General features: G+C 38.8%; 1 long non-coding RNA gene across 1 annotated transcript; it reads left to right on the plus strand.

Annotated features, from left to right (window-relative positions):
* Positions 1 to 8468: 8468 nt before the first annotated feature.
* On the plus strand, positions 8469 to 12197 carry LOC145549773 (uncharacterized). The gene is made up of 2 exons (XR_014085622.1): positions 8469 to 9884; positions 10633 to 12197. It is a non-coding gene; the product is annotated as an uncharacterized LOC145549773 (long non-coding RNA).
* Positions 12198 to 12450: the final 253 nt, after the last annotated feature.

A 12450-nucleotide genomic window follows, 5' to 3' on the forward strand; every position in this document is an offset into this window, starting at 1 on the left:
AGCCTGAAGTGACCCAATTCCGATTTTTTTGACATAATGCGACCTGTATCCGATCTTTTCATGGCAGTGTGAACAGCACAGGTCGGATTCTTTTACGAATGTGACCCATATCTACAACAAATCTTGCTGGACGATTAATTGTCTAAAAAATTATTGCGATAAACGATAAAATTGTTTCAAGACCTTTTGACACTGATTTAACGGAAAGGACTAATAATACAGGCAATTTCCTGATGGATACATGTTCTTTTGAAAATAAGGTGTGAGACTGGAACTGATAAACTAAATAAAACAACCAAAAACAAAAATAAAATGGATTCTCAGTCTCCATTAACAAAAAACATACTTGAATAAAAACTAGACAACATAAAGCCAAAGTGGAAATAAATACTGCATTCAACCAAAAGAGTGCAGATTATTAAGTCTCTGTACTTCAGTAATCACTAGATTTAAATTGAGAAAACGGCACATCCGACAACTTAATGCAGTAGTTCACACTACACCATTTTTTGCCCTTATTTTTCCCTTATGACAATCTTAGATCGTTGGCCTATCTAACCGATCATCCTGCAGTGTGTTACGGTAGATTGTTGTGGCCGCTCCGATCTAAATCAGGGGTTTTCCCCGTGGAGCTTAACGCAGCCCGTTAAATGTGACAGGTAACCAATCAGAAATCGCGGATTCTCCTCCGCGCTTTTTGAGGAGAAATTACGGAGGGGAATCCCAAACAGCTGACACGGCGCAACAGGAAGTCCAGCGGACATTGGAGATGATATATGGAAACAACATTAAAGTTTATTCAACATTTCGTGCAAAGAATATAGAAATGACAAGGGGAGGAGTTGGAGCCAAATTACTACCTCTGTTTATAAACCCGGTAAGTTTTCAGCTGTTCTTTGTTAACGTGACATAAATAGGTTAATGATTTTAATTCAGTCAGGACTTTAGGCTGACTCTAGCCACATGCATCACAGGTAGATTCTAGTAAAGCATTGACTAATGCCGGATCCAGTTAAAATTTGTTAACTGGACTTGTAGCCATTATTTTGTGCCCATGTGGCTGGACACCACACGGCACGACGAACCCGATCGAACCGTTATACCTAGGATTTCTGTGGGCCGACAACTCCTGTAATGTGCACTGGACATTAGACTAAGGAAATGAGGAAGGGAGGGTCAGTGGAGAGCACCGGAGCTGAGCCTTTTTTCCATTCAGTGTCATCAACAGAAAGAAAAAAGGCCGGAAGGGACGATAATTAAAATGAGGTCGATAGGTTTAATTTATCGTCTGATTAATTGATTTATCGTTTATCGCGACAATAGTATCGATTCAAATACGACCTAACGTTCAGGTCGAATTCATCCGAACTGAACGTGATAATCATCAAATCTCACTATTCTGTGTCCTGATATGCGCAAGCAGGAAGAAAAACAACAACTAATACGGACTAGATGAGGATTAATTTGTTAATATGCTGCTCCGGCTGGACAACAACTTCAAATATGTAAGCTAAGCTCCACCGTTAGCCTCCAAGTTTACTTCTGCAAACACTGAGCACTTCTTTTTATGGCGGTTGGCAGAACACTTAGAAAGCTGACGCTATTGCGCCCTCTAGTGCGCATGCGGGACACTTTCAGGTCGTTTGCCCGTTCACACTGCAGAACGCATACAGGTCGCATTTACTGGCAGTGTGAACGGCCTCGCAAAAAAATCGGAATTGGGTAACTTCAGGCTGCAGTGTGAATGCACCCTTTCTGACATCACTGTTAGTAAGTTGTTTTATGTATTTATCTATTTATTTACTTGTGTGTGTGTATTTATTTATATGAATTGTTTTTGCCATCCCAAACAAAAACCTTTTCCTGTGGTTTTGTAAGGTGACTCCAGCTCACTTTGCTGAAGAGAAGATATTTGATTATTTTTGAAAAGCCCACAAAATTTAAAAATTTGTACTGCGTTACTTAGTAACGCATTACTTAGTTACTAAGTAACTAGTGTCAAAGTAACACCTGTCATGAACATGAATAAGTAATCATGAATATATGAGTGTTGTCATAAAGTGTCATTAGGTAAATCATGACACTTTTAATGAAAAGTTGACATTATTCAAAATGTCTTTGTTATGACAACTTGACATTAACCAAGAACTCATGATCTGACATAAATTTGTTATAAAAGTATTACTGATTAAGCGTTAGCTTTAATAACATAAAGCTACATAATTTTTATGTGTAATCAGTAATACTTTTATGACAAATTTGTCAGATGATTTTTTAGTTAAAGTTGTCATATCGAACACATTTTGAATAATGTCAACTTTGTATTAAAAGTGTCATGATTTACCGAATCACAATTTATGACAAGAGTCATAAATATTTATGAAGACTTGCTCATGTTCATAACAGATGTTCTGTCATGTTCATGACTAAATACTAACTAGACTAGAAACTAACATGTTGCCTTTTTGACGGTGGGAGAAGCCAAAGCACTTGGAGAGAACCCACATCTGCACATTGGAAACTCTATGTAGAGTTTCTGTGATACTCTGCGTGGAGTATTATGGTTCCACTTTGGTGGAACAAGGTTTGTCATGTATGCATCAATAAACTTTTTTTGAAGGGAAATGTAGGGAATGTAAATGAAACTAACATGTTGCCTTTTTTTGATAGTGGGATAAGCCAAAGCACTTGGAGAGAACCCACATCTGCACTGGAATATCGTGGAAACTCCATGCAGAAACATCCAGTGGTGGAACAAACGTGCATGCATACACTCTTTTTCAAAGGAAATGTAGTGAGCTAACATGTTTCCTTTTTTATGGTGGGAGAAGCCAAAGCACTTGGAGAGAACCCACATGTGCACGTTGGAAACTCCACGCAGAGTTTCTGTGATACTCTGCATGAAGTATTATGGTTCCACTTTGGTGGAACAAAGTTTGTCATGTATGCATCCATAAATGTTTTTTGAAGGGAAATGTAGGGAATCTAAAAGAAACTAACATGTTGCTTTTTTTTGATAGTGGGATAAGCCAAAGCACTTGGAGAGAACCCACATCTGCACAGAAATATCGTGGAAACTCCATGCAGAAACAAAGTGTTGGAATTTGAACCCTTGGTGAAAAGCACCAGGGCTGTGTGTTTTGCAGCCACATCTCGTCCTTAGAGCAGTTTGTTTGAACTGCTCTAAGGGGCAAGAGGCATCAGTTCATATCAGTTTTGGTTCTTCTCGGAAATATTGGCTCATCTCAATTGCACTTGTCAATCTTTGCTGAGGAAAAAAGGGAGGTCATACTCTGAAGTTTGTTCATGAGAGTAGCTTTTGAGGTTTTGCCATTTTGTTTGTGTGAAGACTTACCTTGCTGTTGTCTGACAGAGTCCTTGTTTTGTGGTCTTGTAAAACTTTTTGTTGGACTCTCAACGTGCTTTGGGAAAAAGCTGTTTTGCTGGGTCAAAATTTTCTTCTTGCCATTTAGTGTCCTGTAGGTTTCGTTCAATACAATCAAATCCTTCAACTTCAAATTCAAGGCAACAACTTCTTCTAGAAGCTTGTCATTGCTTTCCTCCAGTCTCTGAATTTCTTCCTGTCTTGTGCTGTATTTTTCCTCCAAGACTTTTTGCGCTTCCAGTTTCATTTTCAGATCATGAACTTGCAGCTTTAACTTCTGGTTTATCAAACGATCAGTCTTTATCTGTTTTTCCAGGTACTTACAATCATCTTCAAGACCTTGTGTGCTTTCTACTCTCATGGCAATTTGTTTGACTTCTTTAGCCAAAGTTTCATTCTCTTCCCGGATAGTGCTGACTGTTTTGAGACGTTTGCAAACTTTGTCAAAAAGTTTGCAAGCTCTGTTACAAAGTTTCTTCTTAAGATTTCTGCGTGGGAACACGAATCCTGAAATCTTTCCAAAGTCAAACATTCTGAGCTTTAGTTTGATGAGCAACTACTTTAGGGTAAAAGGTTTGCAGCAGTTTCTGTAAGCAGAGACGTTGTCCTTCAAAGTGAGGTAAAGGGAATCTTACAATAAAGTCAAGAGTTCCACCTCTGTGACATCAAAGGAGTCTGTGACATCATTGTTGACATCATTCTTTAGTACCGTAGCCAGGCCAACATGATGACCTGAGAACATTCTGACATGCGGGGCCACCTCAGAAGCTTTTAGTGATGTGTGATAAACTGTTGATAAAATAAAGCACCTTTTGTCTTAATATCATTTCGGTAACTATTTTTTGCCCTGTCATAAGATTAGCCATTCAAAGCTAAAGGGATCCATGGCAACGTACATATTAAAAGCAGAAAATGAAATAGGTTATTGTCAAAATAGATATTTATGAAGATTATTAATGATTTTAGGGTTAATATTGAGTGTCCTTTAAATGACATGAACCCTATGTCTGTTTTTAATGTGTTGTTCTTTTGAATTCCACAATTTTAATATAAATTAAAACGATGAGGAAAATGAATACTGATAGCCATCAGAAAAGTGTGATGCCTATTAAGTTAACATAAAGAATATAACCTTAAATTTGATCATTTTTCGTTATAACACTAAAAGTCATTAAAATGTGAGTAATTTTTGTTTTTAAAGATATAAATGAATTTTTAAAAAACATTTATTTTTTAAATCATCTACTTTGTTATTAGATATTATTAGTATTAATAATCATTAGATATTTTTTATTAAATATTAAATAATAGATTTACTGAACTGAAATAAAAAATATAAAGTGGTCATAGGACATAAGAGCAACAAGACTGTAGACAAGTGAAGTGAAGCTTTTTGGGCGATAGGATGTGTAACCTTGATAATCGTGATCGTTCAGTATAAATCAGTTCTGCATTGTGTGAATAAGGCCGAGGAGACAGGATGAGATGAAACGTCGTTTATCTGTGTGAAACAGAATATGGACTGATCAGGAATCCGGTTCATCACAGCGGGTACAGCACCTCACGCCCATCTCTCATGGCCAACAGCAGTAGTTAATACATTCATGCAGTGGTTTCCCAACATTTTCTCTCCCCCCCCTATGGATTACAAATAGCTTTCTGGTTGAACAACATGTGTTATCGAAAGAAGTGGGGGAAGGGGGGAGGATTCTTAGACTCCTTGTCTCTGGAGGGGTGGAGGGAATCAACTTTTTTGGGGGAAAATGAATCTACGTAGCTGAACATAGACGACAACACCAGTAGCCTACAAGCTACTTAGCCTTAACAAGCTTAAGGTGCTGTATTGATATTAGCTAGTCATCTTTTAGCTAACATTACCTGCATCCAACAGCTCAACTCAGTCGGTTAGTTTGGGGGAAAAACTGAAAAGTTCTTTGCGTTTTGCTGGTTTGCTGCCATGATTCTAACAGACACCTGCGTAGCTCTGCACAGCAGCAGCAGGTCTCCTTCACTGCCGCACAGGTGTAAACCCAGTGCGAGCGTCGTGGCGCTCATGTTGCGTTTGAAGGCAGCTCGGAAAAACAGGTTACCACATGTTAATATCGGATTAAACAGTTTTAACTGCTGATAAAAATGACAGAGGACACAGATATGGGAAGTGTGGAAGCCCCTACTACATCAAATTCACATAGGAATAACAAAGAGTTGGCCATTCTAAGGTAAATATCCAGCACATACAGTGTTCATGTTTTTGTTTCAGAAATACAAAGAAATAAAACACCTGTGCGAAACAGAATATGGACTGATCAGGAATCAGGTTCATCACAGCGGGTACAGCACCTTACGATGAACAGCATTTCATGTTAGCAACAAGCTAACAAAACATTTTACCGGAGCGTTAAACTCAGTGAACCTATCTCGCGCCATCTCTCATGAACTGGCATCGAGATGTCTGTGTTCACTATATTTAACCCTGCCAACCACCAGGAGGGGGTGCTGTTTCACCCTTTACACATGAACCCAAATTTGGAAGTAATGACAAGTGGAATTCTATACAATATTAACTGTTAAACATGATTCACTCTTCTTTTCTTTACCTCAGTGCACATAAGGCATTACAAACACATATTTTTTGCTCTGACTTTCTTATGTTCTTGTTCTTGTGGTTGGGTTATAACCAGGGGTGAAAGTAGTTTTAAATTCTTGGGGGTACTATGACAAAAAAAATAAATAAAAATATATAGGCTATATATATATAATGTAATGGAGGTGTGCCGATCGATCGGTCACCGAACATGATTGGCCGATTTCCGTGAAAAAGTGTATGATCGGTGATCGCCGATCACGGTCTCTTGTTGCCGATCACACAAACCGATCACCTGCTTCTCATTTCGCAGCCTGCCTGTGCAGCTGGTCTCCTCTTTCTTTCACACTGCGCAAATGCGCAGCAACAAATCCTAAGCGATGTGGAACTATAACGCACTGAGTGACTGGGGAAGTTTGCGTGTTGCGGCGGAAAATTGAAGCACGTCAAAATGCATCAACACAACGAAGTTAATACGACATAAAAACAATGCAAAACTTGATGGAGTTTGGCTACATCGAGGCTCACTGCAGTAAAAAAAACATTTGGAGGATCAGATAGCAGGTAAAGCAGCGCACAGCTACAAACACTCACCCGGATTAGCATGACGGTCAGAAAGCTAAACAAATAACCCGCAAAATTATTTAAGTCTTCGAGCTGCGATGTAAGACGCTGGTTCTGCTCTCGCTGTTGAACCGCTGCTACGCACTACAGGTAGTAATATTTCACAGACGAAGCGCCGCTTCTGCTCCACCTGGTAGTGACTCTCACACCGAACCTCTGCTTAAAGCTGCAGCATCTAACCTAAAATAATACATTATACATACGTATTAAAACTTTCGCTGTCCTAACATGAGACAGATAATCTCTGAAAAAATAATTGATCTCCTCCCTGCTCTGCATAATTACTCCGCTCAGTCAGAAACAGCCACTCAGAACTAGCAGTAATCAGCTAGCCGCCATGCTATCAGGAAGTTTTCATTCAGTAACTCTGGATTGTTTATTGTAATGGAACTTGTATTTGCCTTTGAATGTTAAGTTTTATACTTGAATTTTTTTGGCAATTTTGAGAGGTTTTATTTTAGCTCTTTGCATTATTTAGCCTCTTCAGAGCCTTCATATGTTATCAGTCTGTTAAAGATAGTATTACCGATAGCAGTACAATTTGCAGAATGCCTGTTTTGTTTAGTTTTCTTCTTGGAAAGTTATTAAAAACAAGTTTTTGTCTAAATTAAGGTGAATTCCTGGTTTCTTTTTCCACATAATGTAACCGGTAGTAGATAGATAGATCTTTATTGTCATTGTCACAAGAACAACGAAATTTAAAAATTGCCGTAGTACTTATGATTAAAAAAAAACAACAAATAATTATGTGATTGGTATCGGCCCTCATGGGTGATCGGTATCGGCAGGAAAAAACCTGTTCGGCACATCTCTAGATTTTAGCTTACATGGCTGATATATTTGCAGCTCTCAATCATCTCAATCAGCAGATGCAGGGTGGTGGTGTCAACATCATGCAAGCAGAAGAAAGCCGTAAGGCTTATAAAAAAAAAAACTGCCGTTATGGAAACAACGTACAGAGAACAATAACTTCGCAAACTTTCCCCTTTTGGACGACTGTGTAACTAAGATCGAAGATGTGCCTGGAATCGGAGACGTTTCTGTATCCATGGAACTGAAGCAAACAATTGTCCTTAGATGAGCTTGCAAAGTCTCTCGACGGATATTAACACCCAACAGAGTCCTATCCAGCATTGGTCAAACAGCCATTTATGTTTGCTGTTGAGACAGTGGATGTCAATGATGAATACCTCGAAGAAATCATTGAAATTCAGCAGAGCCAGGTTCAACTGCAACTCTTCAGAACAACAACACTCTCAAGGTTTTGGTGTCGACAAATGGAAAAGTACCCAGTTATTGCTAATAAAGCCCTGGAATATTTTATACCATTTGTCACAACATATCTTTGTGCAATTCTTTTCGAGGATGCTGAACATAAAAACGAAGAAAAGGAACAGACTTTGCTGTGAAGATTACATGAGAGTAGCACTTGCCAAGGTGAAACCACGCATATCCGATCTGGCCTCCGAGAAACAACAGCAGAAGTCACACTGATTTGCAGGTATTAAATTTTGAATTTTGAAAAAAAAAAAAAATTTATTTGTAACCAAAGAAGGATTCGGTGAGTGGACATATGAACCTTACGGGTTCGATAGGTCGAAAAAGGTTAAGAACCACTGCACTAGATACTTCATCAGTATCAGTATTTCAAAGAAAAAAGGCGCAATATTAGCAGAATAGCCTTTGTGAGTTAGCCATAAGCATTGCTAATTCACATACAAAACATCATGTATAGAACATACATTCTTACCCATAAACAAATATCTCCGATTGTTTTTTTTTCTTTCAACATTGAAACTATAAAATTAAATTACGATATAACTTTTAATACATAAAAGCATAATAATAGCTTGTGGCTAATCGATAGCCAATGAAGCTAATTATAGCACAGAACTCATGGGAGATTCGTAGCAAGAAAACAAAGAAATTTAATATCAAAAACAAAGTTCTTCCGGGTCCGGGTACACAGGAATCAAAAATCAACCATCGATGAAAACTAATTCTTGAAAAATATTGTCAATAAAATGACCACAAAAACGTTTTTTTCCCCCCATTTCTTCTTCTGATTATTCTAGCCCATATTCTGCGGCATATCACTGTAGTTTTAAACTACTTTGAAACCATTTACTGCCACCTATCGGCAATGTCGTGTATTACAGGCCATAATTCATTTTTGTTAAATTAACATGGAATACATAGATATATGTATGTATTGTATTGTATATGTATATATTGCTTCTTTGGTTGCTTTGGAGTTTCTGTGCTGATTAATTTTGTTGCAAAGCGATAAAAGCTGGGTAGCTCTTGAATTGCTACAAAATAAAGCTGTATTTCCCTGCAATGTTGACACCTTGAGATGCCATGAGACCTAAATTCTGAACATCATGGCATGGAGTGCATCCCAGTTTTCCATGTCTGGCATATAACCATTCATTTTAGCTTTTAATCGAGCCAGAGGAGAACGTGCTGGTCTCATCGTCCTGGCAGCGTTCAGTTTGTCACCTAATGCCGAGATCGACTCAAAACCTTCCGAAATCCACGTATTGCACCGCTGCTCTAGCAAAGCACGAACAGTTCAGAAACAATATGAAATTGAAAAAAAGTTACTTATTAACTGATTAAGTCGTGTTTTAGATTGTTCTTGAAAAACTACCGTAACCAGTCACGGCTGATTAGTGGTTGCACTTACGGCTGCACACCGTTGATTTTTTACAGCAGACAGCCGCTCCCCTCTCTTGCAGGTACTGCGTATGTAACAGTTACAAATGTACTTTTTAAAATTATAATTTCTAATTCATTTCATATTGAGAATTTGTGAATTTTATCTTATTTAGTTATTTTTATTTGTTGTTTTTGCCTGCGGGGGTCGCCTTTCTGCCCTCTGCCTCGTTTGTGTCTCCTGGGCTTCCGTAGTTCGGTCCAGCCCTCATAGCATCTCCGCTTTCCACTTTTCCCTCACAGCGTTGTTCTGCGCTGCTGTGGGTAAGTCAGAGGAACGTTCGCTGCTGCGATATACAGTTTGTTTTCTGTACGGATGTTGTTGTTTATGTTGAAGTTTTACCATACGATGTTTATTGTTGTTTGTTAATGTGTTATTTTGCAGTTTTGACCATCATTGTGGGGTTTTATAACCAGCTTTATTATAATTTTCTTTTTTTTTTATTTTGGCGCGAACAACCGGTGCTAATCCAGCACAGTTCGGTTGAACATTGTTTTTATTCTCACATTTAGGCTGGAGTGCAGGGAGAGAGTTGAAGAGGAGGTTGATTTGTTGTTACTCTTCTCCCCCAGGTATGTGCTTTTATTTTAAGTTATTCTTTTTATCTCTGTTTATTTAACTCTGTCTATTGTGTTGCTGTGGCCACCAGGTGGCGTTTTTCTCCTCCTGTTTTTAGTTTATGATTTTTGTGAGGAAATTTCTTTTTTTGTTGTTGTTGATTTTTGTTGAATCTGAGAAAAAAAAAATTAGTAGACGGCTTTGTTCTGCGCTGCTGTGGGCTGGAGTGCAGGGAGAGAGTTGAAGAGAAGGTTGATTTGTTTTTACTCTTCTCCCCCAGAATAAAAGATTTCATTGAAACCTGATTGAATGACTTCTGGAGTCTCATTGATCCTACCCGTTACACGTACCCCCGCTAAATATTTTAGGGGAACGCAGTACCCTACCGTACCCCCTTACTTTCGCCCCTGGTTATAACATGTAATTACTATATTTGTTTAAGCCAGGAGGGCGTCTTTGAAAACAGGAAAAGGAATAAAATCCCTAAAAGGTCAATTCATCACACAACCGATAATAGAACAAATTGTCCTTTTAGAGCAAACAAACAACAAGCTGGTGTTTAAGGAATGCTGATATTTGCTTTAATTTAAAGTCTAATAACAATAACTGTAATTGATAAAATATGTTCTGACTGGACAGGTCACATATATGGATCAAGCGCAGTTTCGTTTTAGAAAGAGAATAAAATGCTATCATGCAGCGTCAAAATGAGATTCACTGAGTGTGAACAGATGTGAAGTTCTCACTCCTTGTTCTTTTCAGAGCTTCAGCACATAAATGGAAGCATCACTGACTACCTGCAGGAAATCCAGAACTACAAGCTAAAGTGGATCCCTGGGATTTTCAGGTGTTAAGGACCAGAACAGCCAGCAAATATGAAATCTCTAAATGCTTAAAACGTTTTTTAAAAAGTCATATATAATATCAAATTCCACTTTTATTTTTTACAAGTTAAATAACTGTACCATGAATCTCAAACTATGTTTGAAAGAAACTCTATTGAGCTTAAAATATATTACCAAGTAGTGAGTTACTTACTGACAACACTGTTAGTTAATTGTTTATTTATTTAGCTATTTATTTACTTATTTATAAGAATTTAATTGTTTTTGCCATCCCAAACAAAAACCTTTTTCTGTGGTTTTGTAAGGTGACTCCAGCTCACTTTGCTGATGAGAAGATATTTGATTATTTTTGAAAAGCCCACAAAATTTAGAATTTTGTACTGCATTACTTAGTAATGCGTGACTTAGGCCCCGTTTACACGACAACGATTTCGGGGGAAAACGGAAGAGTTTTGTTGCGTTTGTAGTGTGCATTTACACGAAACCACCGAATGTATTCTCTTAACAACGGCACAGATTGAAAACGGGTTCCAGAGTGCGATATTTCTGAAACGTAACGTTTTCCGTTGTCGTGTAAACCTAGAAAACGGATCTTTTCTTCCAGAGAATCCCCAGCTCATGCATAGTATGACGCAAAACATAGCTGCTTCCTACAATCCACAGAAGAAGAAGAAACTACTCACAATGCTGGTGTTACCGTTTCCCCATCAGATACGGTTCCCTCAGCGTCTCTTCACCGCTCCGCACCGCCCAGATGGCAAAATACATGGCTGCTTGTTCAGCGCTCTTATGTAGAGAACTACGGACCAGGACCAGCCCGGCTCCAGACGAGTTTAACAGGAGGGGCATCGACTTATTTTGGGGGGCAAAATGAGTCTACGTAGCTGAACATAGACAACAACACCAGCAGCCTACAGGCTACTTGTTAACAAGTAGCCTGTAGGCTGTAGCCTGTCATCTTTTAGCTATCATCACCTGCATCCAACAGCTTTACTCAACTCAGTCGGTTAGTTCGGGGGCAAAACTGTGCCAAGTTATTTACGTTTTGCTGGGTTGCTGCCATGATTCTAACACACACCTGCGCAGCAGCAGCAGGTCTCCTTCGCTGCCTCACAGGTGTAAACCCAGCGCAAGCGTCTCAGCGTTCATGTTGCGTTTGAAGGCGGCTCGGAAAAACAGGTTACGACTTGTTAGCGACGGATAAAACTGTTTTAACTGCTGAAAAAGGTAACAGAGGACACGGATATGGGACGTGCGGGAACTCCTATTTTATCAAATTGATATAGGAATAACAGACTGTTGGCCATTCCAAGGTAAAAACAATAAACAGCTTCCAGTCCGGGGCCGCTACAGACACCGTGAAAGCTCAAACAAGGTTTTTCGGCAAAGTTATCCCACTTTTTCCAACTGCATGCGCCCTAATCAGACGCACACAATGCGTGTTCTCTCACGGAAATCCACATGCCTTCAAGTACAACTTTTTTTTTTAACACATGTGCACTTTCAAAGTTTCAAAGAACCTAGCACCAACTAGGCGCAGCGAGAGCATTACACGTTTTCGATGTGCACCGTTACTGTGTAAACACAGATCGTAATCAGAACGTTATCGTGTAAACGATCCAACAAAAAACGGAACAAAAGTGCCGTTTTTGTTGGATCGTTGTCGTGTAAACGCCCCCTCAGTTACTAAGTAACTAGTGTCAAAGTAACACCTGTCATGAACATGAATAAGTCA

This window comes from Poecilia reticulata, chromosome 21 (assembly GCF_904066995.2).
Source record: "Poecilia reticulata chromosome 21, P_reticulata-male-v2, whole genome shotgun sequence".
Classification (NCBI taxonomy): Eukaryota; Metazoa; Chordata; class Actinopteri; order Cyprinodontiformes; family Poeciliidae; genus Poecilia; species Poecilia reticulata.